Here is a 13,535-nt window from a genome sequence, read left to right as displayed (position 1 = left end):
TCCTTCTTGTAGTGAGGGGCCCAAAACTGAACACAGTATTCGAGGTGCGGCCTCACCAGTGCCGAGTACAGGGGCACGATCACTTCCCTACTCCTGCTGGCCATAGAATCATAGAATCATTAAAATTATTGAAAGTAGCACTATTGAGAAACATGTTTGCGGTATTCTATGGTGAAGAGAGCCATTCAGCAACAGTCAAGTGGGGACGCAAGGAGTTCAAATCACGGATACTGGAAGCTCCGCCTAATTTTTCACATCTATTCAAAGTGATATTTAATTTAATACTTAGTGCAGCACCACTTCTGACTTTATACTGGAACACCTCTTTGTGCTTAAATAGAAAAAGTTACAGAAAAAAAAAGAAAGTTTTTAATTTTATATACTTAGCACACAGTAAATATGAGACAAGTATTTGTATGCGCAACAGTTAGACCTTACAAATCTTTGCATGCATACAAACATGAAGCTGAATCCTTTCCATTTAAAACAGCTGAAAATTCAAGGTTTTTTTTCTCTGCACTGCTACCCAATATCAAAATCCAACATTTTTCATATCAGCTAAACAGAACCCCAGTCCAGAGCTGGGAGGAAGATAATGGATATAGCTTTCAGAAACACTGTCATCACTGGGACAGATTCATAGCTGTAATAAACTGTAGCAATGCTATAAGAGTATTATCACTCATCACTCTTCATAGTGCAACACATTTTTCACTAATTCAGAAAACATTCAAAAGTTGGTGTCTTTTTGTGCTTTTCCTTCTCCATCCTTCTCGTGTACACTCCAGAAGATGATGAAAAATAGCTCTTATTAACCATACAGTTCTCCAGCCAGAGGAAATAGATAATGAGAATATTTAAATACTAGCACTAATCAAAACTTTTTTCCCGCCCCCACCTTGCTCTTATTCACTTGTTAATACTACTATTCTTGCATTTTGTTCTCTGGATAATAAGCCCATATACATAAACAAATACATACATATATTTATGTCTGTATTTAACACCAGTGTAAGACAAATTGAAATATTTATTTTCTTTCAACCCACCCAAAAGCTGACAAATTCTGTAACAGTAAACAATGTCCTACTCTTTATCATACCACACTATGATGACAGCAAAACAAAGTAACCTCTACATGGACACTACCTTCTGGGTTTGGTAATTAAATCCAATACTACCATTTCAAGCTTCTCATGAGTATCTTCAAACCCAGAAAAATTTCCAGAACTATCATTCTCACATTAGACAGCTTAGTTCTTGGTCTTGGCTCAGCCAAACACCACCACATTTGTTGGCATGAGCAGCTAATTTTTGGTAGGCTTTCCTACATCTATTCTTTTAATTACCTAATTATCTCCAATTTTTGAGCAGACAACTGTATTACCATAGCAAATAATAAGGGTAATCACATGCATAAGCAAACCAGACAAGGATACTAATGTATATCCTTGTCCCGTTCCCTTGCACATGTGATTTCCACAGCTACAGCCATTCAGACCTTCAATACAAAGCAAGATCATCAGGATGTCCTCCCATCATCTACAGGGGTTTTGGGTAGTTGTTTTGGGGCTTGGGGGGTGTGTGTGTGTTTTAGGGTTTGTTGGGTTTTTTAAAAACATTTTCAACATACACCTGTTCAATTCTACCAAACTTTCCAAGTCTCATCAAAATGCTAATTTCTTTTTTCACCAAGTACGTTCTGCCAGTGTTCCTGCATGTTTACTTATAGTAAATAAAACCCCTTTTGATATTTATATGCCGAGATAACACTATTTACTCATGGTAGCTAAATGCTTGATCAATATTTCAGAAGGGAAAAAAAAATTACATCCAGTAGCGATGTACAGTTTATTAATGGTAGGAAATCTCCACAAGCCAAGTTAGGATATAATTAACAACTTATGGCTAAAACAGCAGGTAACTAGATAATTTAATTATTAAGAACATCTGTCAGGAAATGTTCTTGTTTCCAGCACCCATTTCTATTGTGTGGTTTTATCATCTTCTTAAAAAAAAAAATTATATTATCCTGCAAACAATGGTGGGGGTTTTCTGTGTGTTTGTTAACAGCAAATGATAAAATACCACTTCTGAGGCCATCAAGTTCTCATTCTTCTGAAAAAATTCTCCTTAGTCAACAGAGAGCAGACAGGCCTGTCCTCCCACAAAGACCATTAATATTTATTTATCCTGATACGACTGAAAAAGTATGTGATAATTCTAGACACGGGCCAATTTGGAGCTCATTATCTCCACACTTTTTTGTTTCTGTTACTGCATTTTTCCATGACTGTATGTAACTTGGCAAAGCATTCTTCCTTTATTATAACTCAGTGTATTTTATGTCTTCTCATATGAAGCATGCAACACAAAAATAATCTTCACTTATTGTATAATAGTAATATAGAAATGCACTGTCTGGTATACTTCATTGCCTTAATGGATTTTAAAAAGGCAGATTTTGTTTTTCCTTAGTCCAAAAAATTCATCATAACTGAACTAAAATACATTTTCAGAACATCAGATCATTTGTTGTCTTACTGATGACTATGCAAGTAGGCAACAATCTTTAAAGTTAGATCCTTGTACCATTGTTCTTCTGAAGCTTTAATTGATGGAAAAATTAAATTTTATTCAAAAAGAAAAATCAGAAACAAAAATAGTATTTATTTTCTTCAACATGATATATTAGCAATAAACAACTGCAGTAATTCAGCAGAATTATTATGGAGCCTCCCAATAATAACCCGCCACAGTGCCCATCAAACCAGGTGAGCCTTCACTCTCTGCAGTGAAATGTACACTGCAGCAGATGTAGATCAAGAGTCACTTTCTGGAGCGTGAATGGATGAAAACATAAATATATAATCCCTAATACATAATAATCCCAGTTTTGTATACTCTCTTCCACAAAGGGAATTATTTTACCTTTACTATAGGAAACAGAAGAAGTCAGCTTTAGCATTTTTGCTCTAGCAGCTCTTGTGGTGACGTGAAATTGTGGCAAATAATAAATACTGAATGTTTTTTAAAATTTACAATCTTTGGAGACTGTCATTTAAGGGCTAGATTATACTACTATTTATTATTCAAGGGGCATAATCAGTGAACACCTTAATTGTGTTTAACTTCTAAAATAAGCAAGAATGCCAACAGAAAATAATCATCGGTTTAAATAGGACCTATTTTAACTATAACTGTAACCAAGACAGTTATAGTGTTAATAATTCAATTTTGCTTGAAAACCACTCTCTCATGACTGATTTATACAGACTGAAGTAGGCATATGTTAGGCTACAGGTGGATGTGAGGTCGTAAGAAACCACTTTACAGTCTTCCCAGAAGTACAGTGTCAAAAAGGTCACCTGTGGTAAAGGATCTTTTGGATTAGTCTTTCAAATCAATGCATGAATTAAAGGCAATTTACATATAAATGGGCTAATACTCTGGCTTTGAAATTAGATGAATTTTTAAGAAATATAAGAAACAGCAGAAAAGGTCAGTTAGGCATTAAGTATACACAATGCAATTTTTAAAAACTGCTTGTCTTGGAACTACGTTTCTTGTTTATTAATACTTTGTATTCACAGCCTGTTTTGCTCAGACAGGTACTGCCAGCTATTTGTGAGCAAACACAGAAAAATGATCTATTTAGGAATATCAGATTTGAGGTAAGTATGGTCTAAGACTTAGAAAGTGAAATTTTCTTAATATTAACATAGTTTGAAAGCATTTTTGTTTTCATAAGGCAAAACTAAGAAGCTTTAGTCAAAGTCAGTGAAGATTATCATATACTGGAAAACAAACAACAGCATCTTAGGGAGACTTTTCATTTTCTCCCTCATACAAATCAAGGTTCCAGTATGGCTTGATTTCTCCCTCTTTTGACCCTTATGACAAGAACGTCTTATTCATCCCTATACAGCAGAACCTCCACTGGATTTTATTGTGCCTAACAGCCCAAATGCATGCCACAGACAAAGGCAAGATCTAAGAATTAACCTTCAGTTTTGTGTTTGTGTATACATGCGTATGTGTAAAGAATCTTTTGGAGTCAGGATTTTTCTTTCTCATCTTCAGAAAGAATCCTTAAATCTACTGTTTTATTTAACATGGACATTCTTTCCTTAGACATTGTTTTATATTATTGTCTCTTTCCGTAAAGAAGTCATTCCTAACTCCTACATGCTGCTGCTTTTTCACCACAGTACACCTTGGCGATGACCCTTTACTTTGCAGAATTAGGAAATGACAGTGATATGGGATCCAGTGTTGCATTAAGAAAAAGACGTAAAACGCGTAATTACCTCCCTTTTGGATATATCTGTGTAATTAAATAGCATGTTCAACTTCCTGTTCACGGATGGCACAGAACTCAAATATAAAGATATAGTCAAACAATGGACACTGAAATAAAGTACCTTCTTCAAGGCCAAGGTTAGACAGACAGTGCTTGCTCAAACCATCTAAGCATGCACCTCAAACCACCACCCAGCACCATATAAATACAAACTAACAACATGGTTCAATGCTGAAGCCGTTTTACTAATGGTACTTCTGGATTCTCAGCATCCATGCCATTGACCTGATGTTTTGTCAACACTGAGATGGATCACGTTCAGTGGATTTGTTTTTCACAGCTGGGCTTGGGATAAAAAGAGGGAAGCATTATTACCAGGATTAAATAACACACACGCACAAAAAAAATCTCAAAAAAGAAGTAGCGACAGTAAGATAGCAAGCAGTGCTGATGCACAGGACTGGCTATAGATGGGACATGAGTAATAGCCAAAGTACTTCTCTACAACCAAAAAGAAGAAATAATATTTTAAAACAGAAGGATTGCTTGTTAAAAAGCACCAAAGACTTACAACTTACGTTGCACCATAAGAATAATCCTTCTGATAATATCCTGCAGTATTTAATAAAGACAAAACCAGCATGTCACAGACATTAACAATACTGTTCTATGAAAAGCTTCAAAAACATTTATAATAAAGTTCATAATCTTTTCATACAGTTAATTTTAAAAATTACAGAATTCTAAAGAAAATATGATTATCTAATCAACCTTTAGGATAGTTTCCTTAGAAAGCCTGTTTTCTATCATACTGCGCAGTGCAAAACTGAATTTTATGTGGTAATTATTAAATTGGTCCCTTCCCTTACAGGAAGGCAAAAGAAATCAACAGATGCTTGCAATGAGCCCTGCAGCAAGGCACAATCAAAAACAATAAAATTTTGTAGTTTGAGTTGATTTCAGAAGATAAACAATGAAGTTGTACAGATACAAATAGAATTCTGAGGCACATAAAAGGAGTAATAAAGTAAGGCATAGAAGATACACTACAACTAACAAACTGTGGGTAAGTGGTAACAGTATTATTAAGACTATTACTTAGTTAAGTGTTCAAGTAACCAGTGAGTATCAGATGACTTACGTCCTACATAAAGCGTATACTTTATCAGAATCAGATCAGTTTTAGCTTATACTACAGAACACAACCTTCTCAAGACTGCAGGCAGCTTAGCTTTGGAAAAAATAAGCAAAAAAAATATTTTTATTAAAAAGATATCCAAGAGACTCAAAAGAGAAAAGTACTTCCCAGTAATTTGATGAAGAATTCTGATATTAGAGAAAGTATTAACCATAAAGGAACAAGGGACACCATATGTCCAGTTCCTATGAATGTATTATTACAGGACAGACTCCTTATCACAAGAGCAAACTGGGCCCTCAAATATAAAAGACAATTTAAGATAGTTAAAAAGATGTTTAACAACAGTTCTAACAAAGAATTTGACTTTTTTTTGTTCTCTTCTTATGGTACATTCATTCTTACAGAATCAAAAATAGCTTAAACCAGTTACTGCAAAGTTGAGAGAAAATTCACACAGATTTACCTTGACAATTACCGTTCTGTGCGGATACTTTTAAAGCAGGTAGATGAACTTGTACAGCAATTCAGCTGATAAAAATGCTAGATTGTTTTTGGTATGTAACTGGCTTTTTCTAGTGCAGATTATGCCCATAGATGGGGTCATTTCTTTAGTTGCCAATTTTACAGAAACATCTTTTGAGTAAAAGCTACCATGGAAAAAATACTGAAAATTTAATCCTATAGTACCATGGGTTCAAAGGCAACAAATACTACTTATTTATACAATTTTGAATGGTTTCATGCATGAACATGTTGTAAGTTAGAGGAATATTATCTAGTGCATATATATGAGACTCAGAGCACATGTGGAACACTGATCCCATTTCCAATCACTGCTTTATGAGAAATATGCAAAAATAAAGATATAAAGATATCACTCAATCATGCAGGTACTGGAAGATCTGGGATAATAATAATAATAAAAAAAAACACTTAGAATAATAATAAAAAAAAAAACTTAGAGGAATGAGGTCTAGCCTTTAGAAAAAGAAATTAACAGCAGATCTTGCCAAGTTACACTAGAACTTTGTAAAAGAACAAAAGGTATGGTTTATAAGGCTATAGCAGCTTGTGTCAAATATAACAACAAAGGGCATGAACTTAAGCAAAGGAAAGGTCATCTTCAAAGAGAATGTTGGAAGAAATGCTTTACACAGAGAATAGTTACGATGGAAAATAAACCACTATGACAACCTTTGCAACAAGTGATATAAACTTTAAAAGGTGACAAGCATTTGAAAGACAGTTATTGTGCAAATAGAGAAAGAAGGAGAGAGAGATGTCTGGCCTTTTCAAAAATAGGCTTTGCATCCATCCATCTTTAAATCGCCAGCATTACATCCCTATCTACTGTCTCATAAATCCACTACAAGAGAAAATTGACACCAAACTAAACTGAAGGATCTAACAAGAAGATCCTGACAGTTGAAATGGGTCTTACGGATTCCATCTCCAAACGTTATTGCCTGAACTCACTCATTTCAGTGAAGGAATAAATCTTGTCCCATCTATTTCAGAGCTTCATTTCTCTTTTAATGATTCTTCCATTTTAACAAGTTTTGATTCAATAATTTGGGTGTTTTAAACCAAATGTATAATCTTAAGTGGCTACCCATCACAAATACACTGAAGTTGCATATTAAAAAACTTAATTTTTATCTTGTGTCATCTGGACCTCATTTCAGTGAAGGAATAAATCTTGTCCCATCTATTTCAGAGCTTCATTTCTCTTTTAATGATTCTTCCATTTTAACAAGTTTTGATTCAATAATTTGGGTGTTTTAAACCAAATGTATAATCTTAAGTGGCTACCCATCACAAATACACTGAAGTTGCATATTAAAAAGCTTAATTTTTATCTTGTGTCATCTGGATATCACCCTGAATCCCACATCTTTAAAAGTCAGAAAAATATTATTTTTACCAATTCTATGAAATATCAAGAACAGTTGAATACTACTTTTTAAGCTCTGACCAACTGCAGAACAGGCAAGGGAAACTATCATAACGCAGGCAAGCCTCTGAGGAATTCCAAGCTACGTTTGGAATTGTGTCCTCAGGAAGGTTCAGAAGGAGTTTGACATGATCTTTGTTACACATTCAAGGGCACACATATACAGTTTCAAAAGTAAAAAAAAAACCTCTCACCATAAGAAGTCTCACTGAAACAAATATAATCAAGTCAAGACGGCCCCAGATGCTCAGATCTTCAGTGAGGCGATCAATAAAATAGTTTAAATTACAGGATTCCATTAAAAATTAACTCCACTGTATCCTACCACAATGCAAGACAGAAAACAAACTCTACTAACCATAGCCACCTGCTTACTTAAGAGGGAAACTGCTTCTGGAATTCACATTTGTTATTATCTGTGCTAACAGATTCTACTATGAGATTGGTCTTGGGTTACCATCATTCAGTAGCGTTGCTAATAAGAACAATTTTTACCATAATCAGTGTATTTTACAAAGCATAAAGAAGTTGAATGGTTCTTAAAATCTTCAATAATTTGTGTTGATTTTCACCATGAAGATGATAATATATTAGTTTACCAGATGTCAGACTATGCAACGGATCATTAACAAAAGGGTATTTTCTGAATACTTCCCAAATAAATACCAGCTGGTTTATTATCAGCAAGCAGACATAGTCACAAGCATCTCTTATCTGATTCACTTAACTGATGTCAAATACATCATGTATTAAAATGTCTAATGTTCTTCACCATGAAGATGATAATATATTAGTTTACCAGATGTCAGACTATGCAACGGATCATTAACAAAAGGGTATTTTCTGAATACTTCCCAAATAAATACCAGCTGGTTTATTATCAGCAAGCAGACATAGTCACAAGCATCTCTTATCTGATTCACTTAACTGATGTCAAATACATCATGTATTAAAATCTCTAATGTTCATTTATAACTTGTCTCAAAAGCAGTACACTATATACACTATCCTGCAAAGATACAAAATGATACAATCACTATTTTCAGACCTTAAAAAAAAAAATAGGAGTTTAGTAAAATTTTTAAGATTTATTTAAATGGAAAAAAAAATATTATGTTACACAACTATTCCAGATGTACCCTAGAGGTGATCTGATTATAAGATAAGGAATAGCCCATTTCTCATCTGTCAAGAGTACTTTGAAGATCAAGACAGTTGAAGAGAATAATTTCAATGGATTAATAACTTTAGGCCACTGCATTTGTACAATCATATCCACACATTCGAAATAGAGACTAAAACCAATATACTTGGCTATCTGGAATTTGCTGTATATTTTGGGCAAGACAATATTGATTGCCTGACAATCAGCTGCTGCTCCTCTTACAGACAGGCACCTGACCCTTGCACATCTCCAATGTAAGTATAGAACTAACAGCTATCACCATTGCCTTGTTGCAGCTAGTGAAAACATGTGCAAGTAGTACTTATATCACCTTCCAGCCCCTTTCCAAGGGAAGAGGAAGGGGAAAATGGGGGGGGGGGGGGAACCCAAAACCAACAACAAAAAACCACATTGGAGCAGAGAAAAAAAACCACACCATTCTCAGCATTCAACTATTTCTTTTTACCTCCTTCGGGGAGCAAGCTGGCTTTAACAGACTCAGTCTCTAGTGTCTGCCTCTTTCTCACTGTAATTGTAAAGCTGGGATCAAGGAAGACACATCTATTCGTTCCTCTCTGTCACTGAAATGAAAATGTCTCCTGCTATTTCGTTAGCTTTGAGTAACCCTCCGCTGGACAAGACCTCATTTCTCTAAGTAAAGCATAGCTTATGAGGGGAAAACCAGGAGAAAAAGATTTATGGAAAAGGAAAAGGGTACAACTTTAAATTTTGTTTCCCTTTTGCAAGTGACCTGTTTAAAAAAAGAAAAAGTTCTCGGTCACAGTTAAGGAAGTAGAAATTCCTCAAACAAAGCACAAAATGAAGAAGCAACTTCGCCCCATCACCAAAAAGCAACAGTTACTTCCAAGAAGAGTTGATAATGACAGACCATCCCCAGCTTTATACAAAGGAAAAGGGATAAATATCAACATATGTGATAGCTGCTGGTTATCAGAGTGAATAATTTAGAACTCATTCACTAGGTATGTGTCTGCCAATACATCAATTGCTTGAGTTGCTCATTCCACAGCTGAACTACTGCACAAGAAGCAATTTCAAAACTATTTTTTACATAATGCTTAACAGTTAATCAAAATGTATCCATTGCTTTTCAAATGAACCATTTTTCTTTTCACATTATACATTTAATAATGGGTTTATTCTTAAACTGATTGATGATAATTCTTTGTCTTCATAAAAATACAAATGGAAGAGGGAGAAGTTCGATATCCCACCCTCCTGCAGCATGTTCATTTTATGCCACTCAGTGAATCAAAGGGCAAGCAAGTATCTCTGGATATTATCTAGTTCATATTTTCACCCTATGGCAGGACAAACCCAGGTCACTTCTGTATTAGCCGTTTTACTCACCCCAGATGATCAAAGAACCTAAGAGCTGCAAGGTAGCCTGACAGAAGGTTTGTCCTAACCTCTTCAAATTCATAATGGGAAGATTATTGAGCTTCTGATCAATCTGCATGCTAGCCTTGCTGTATTTCTTATCTAACCTGAAACTCTGTTTAAATTTCAGTCTGTTCTGTTTAGGCCTAGGGGAAAGAAAAAAAAAAAAAAAAAAAGGAAAAAAAAAGAGTATTTCCCCTCTTTGCAATGGTCATTTCTGGTTTTGAGGACATAAGGTTTTTGGGGTTTGTTTTTGTTTTTTTAACTACCTCAATTCTTAGGAATTTGGAGCCTGAGAAGTACTCAAGAAATGACAAATCAAATGAGACTCCTCTTTAACTAGTTCAGTTCTATATTAGCCAGAAATAAATTTGTTTACAGAGTGGGAACATAGCATACTTCCCCCCACCCCCAACAGCTGAGACCATAGATGATTAATTGATGATATACCCAAGGCTTTGATACTTCAATACATTGTACCGCCAGCCACACACTCTATCTCATGCTTTCTTGGATAATTTCCATTGTACTCCACTGCAACTTACCAAACCAAATCCACAGTCCTATCAAAGAGGGGCACCATAACAAGACCAATGAAACCCAAATGTAAGAACCTTCTTTGCTTCCCAAATCAGAAATATCATGGTGGTTCCTTGTAAGAACTGAAGGTAGTTTTATATTAAGATTTTTCTTTTAGCATTAAAACCAGTGAGGTTTTTCCTCCCTGCAAAGCTAACAGTTCAGTATTGAAAGGTCTTGATTTTGCTACGTAATTTCTTCAGGGAATTACTATTAAGTTACCAGTTCACTAGCATGACCACTTAAGGTCCCATTATTGCCACATGCATTTGAATGGAAAAGACTGAAGGCTTCGATGTCTGGAGATACTCTGGCTTGACTAAACTTTAATTTTAGAATTCATGTAGGCTGCACAATTCAGCTCCCCATTACATAACATTAGCTTGGTGAAGAACTAGAATATGCAGAAGAGAGCAAGAGAAGGTTTGTATTTGAGTGTACCTCACAACAGATTTCAGCAGAAAGTCAATCTCTCTTCAGAGGTTAGGGTGTACAGCTGGGTACTCTGTTTACCAATGCCAAGCCTCTTGGCTTCATAAAATCTGCCGTTGTGATCGGATTAAAACATTTTTGCAAGAGATACAGAGAAATAAGCTCTATCACAGATCGCAAAATAACCCTCAGCCCAGCTCTGTCTACTGGGGGTTGGACTCTCCAGCCTAATCTCTTATTCAAACAAAGAGCCTTATGTACAGCCCGTGTCCTGAGTATCTAAAGCTGCTTTGCATTACTGGATCTCTTGTAATCCTTCTGTTTCTTTCTAACACATTCTGATGCACAAGATTGTGCTCCCGGTTCAAAGATGAGGCATGTAGATTTAGAGACTCTCAGAGGTTGCTGTTACATGATTTACCTGGTTTGGGGTGGTTTTTTTTCCCCTAAGGTGTTTCCAAACACTGTTTAAATGGGTACTGAAATGGATACGTGTTGCATATCCCCCCCGTGACAATACATTAGCAATTTGGATTTTGTTATTCATTTCTTTGTTCATTGCTGTCAGGACCATGTGAAGAAATCACTGATGGGTCTCATGTCTCAGTGAACAGAGCAATATTGTCATATGAGAAATACACACTTACATTAGGAGGTTGCAGGAGGCCTCTTCTATTTATTTCTGAATCTTTATCTGAAAGAAGAAAACACAGCTTAGAGATCTTTAATAGAGAGGGTCACAAAACTGTTCAATGGAGAAATTCATCCATGAGTGCTCATTGTGGGGGAAGAGGTGTATTCTCCATGGGAATCTTACTGAACTCCTCAGAATAGAACAGTTCAGTCTTGGGGGGACTCAATTTCTATTTGATTTTTTTTTTTTTTGCATATATTTACAAAAGCGTACATTGCTTTACAGTACATACTTCTGCCACAAAACCATAAAAAAAATTCCAATAATCATTAACTTTTAGAGCATCAATTATCAGCTACCTGTTAAAGTACCAGTTGCCAAAATGTCTATTTATTAAAAAGTATCGTAATTGGAAGCCATTACCATCAATACCATGTATTTTAGGATAACCATTAAACACAGATTTTGCCGTAAAGCAAAACCTTGATAAACCTATCATATTATTCAACATTATGTCTTGTCATTCAGATTTTCTTTTAAACCTCAGCCCAAAGATTACGAATTCTGAGTTTTAACTAGATCTGCTCTTTAAAACAAGTCACAACTCTATCCTTACAGAAAGCACAGCTAGCGCTAATCAATCTTCCGAAAGGGTTACATGAAAGGACATTAACTTCCCACTAAAATACAGTAAACCAATGCATTGTCTGAAGAGAATGGAAAAGCAAAGGTATTTCTCATTTTTGTACACTGTTAGGAGCTCCTTGTTAGGACCTGTTGTAACTGCACAAGTATTTTAGCTCCAAAGACAAGAAAAAAACTATACCATATAGCTCAATGCAAAGGATGATTAGAGTGATTTTGTAGTGTGCAAAGAATGGACAATATGACCCTATGCATTTCACTCTGAATTACACTAGCGCATTATAGGAGAATGAAGATTAAAAATTCCTGTCGCGCACAAGATGTATGCACCTACCTCTTATTATTTGGTGAAGGTCATGAGTAAGGCCAAACCTATGACTGCATTCTAGCTAAGTAATTCAGCACTCCCTTTTCCAAATGTGATTTGATAATGAGTTATTAGGAAATACGAGCCTGGAGTAAGAAATATGCCAATGTTTAGGAGACAAGTATATGCAACAATCCACACTGTTACTGTAAATTAGTGACATGAAGATTTCTCTAAGCACAAGTACAAAGCCACCATGAACAGAATTAACCTAATGTGGCATTTTGTCAGTCTACAGAGTGTTTAACAACACTGGAAAGTGCTCTTAGTAGTTTATTGATTCTACTAAATCCCTCTATCCAGGTGCACATTCTGTGGGACAGACATTTCCTTATCAGTAACTTGTCTATTGTTTTGTTGCCATCAATATGATTTACTGTCATCCAATAAAACCCTTTTGGTTTCATAGAAGTAATATAAGCATCTATAAAGAGGAAATATCTTGTTCCAGAAATGTAATTCCAGTGTTTGACTGTTGTTGAATCAGAAGAATGGAGAAATTCATACTTTGTTTTGTATTCTTCCAAAAGACTTTTCTCAAATGTAAACAAAAAGTTAACAACAATGTGCACACCATTAGGTATTATGAAAGGTTAACAATATGGGAAAGAAAGGTTTAAAGAAAGTACAAATTCTGGTTGGTAGGGACACAGTATTTTAAAACATGAGGACTCCTTAAAAGTACACTTGACTGCTAATGACCACCCTAGGATGTTGTCCTGGTTTCGGCAGGGATAGAGTTAATTTCCTTCCTAGTAGCTGGTACAGGGCTGTGTTTTGGATTTAGGATAAGAACAAAGTTGATAACACACCGATGTTTTAGTTGTTGCTAGGTAATGCTTACACTAGCCAAGGACTTTTCAGTTTTCCATGCTCTACCGACTGAGAAGGCTGGAGGTGCACAAGAAGCTGGG

General features: G+C 35.4%; 1 protein-coding gene across 2 annotated transcripts in view; it reads right to left on the bottom strand.

Moving 5' to 3' along the window:
* FHIT (fragile histidine triad) overlaps positions 1-13,535 on the bottom strand; it is a 648,955-nt gene that overhangs the window by 502,296 nt on the left and 133,124 nt on the right. For both annotated transcript variants that reach the window (XM_009284393.2, XM_009284394.2), the window contains exon 2: positions 11,623-11,669. The gene's annotated coding sequence lies outside the window, so the exon portion shown is untranslated. The remainder of the gene's footprint in view (positions 1-11,622; positions 11,670-13,535) is intronic.

This window comes from Aptenodytes forsteri, unplaced genomic scaffold, assembly GCF_000699145.1.
Source record: "Aptenodytes forsteri isolate BGI_AS27 unplaced genomic scaffold, ASM69914v1 Scaffold53, whole genome shotgun sequence".
NCBI lineage: Eukaryota > Metazoa > Chordata > Aves > Sphenisciformes > Spheniscidae > Aptenodytes > Aptenodytes forsteri.
This window is presented reverse-complemented; position numbering and strand designations above follow the sequence as displayed.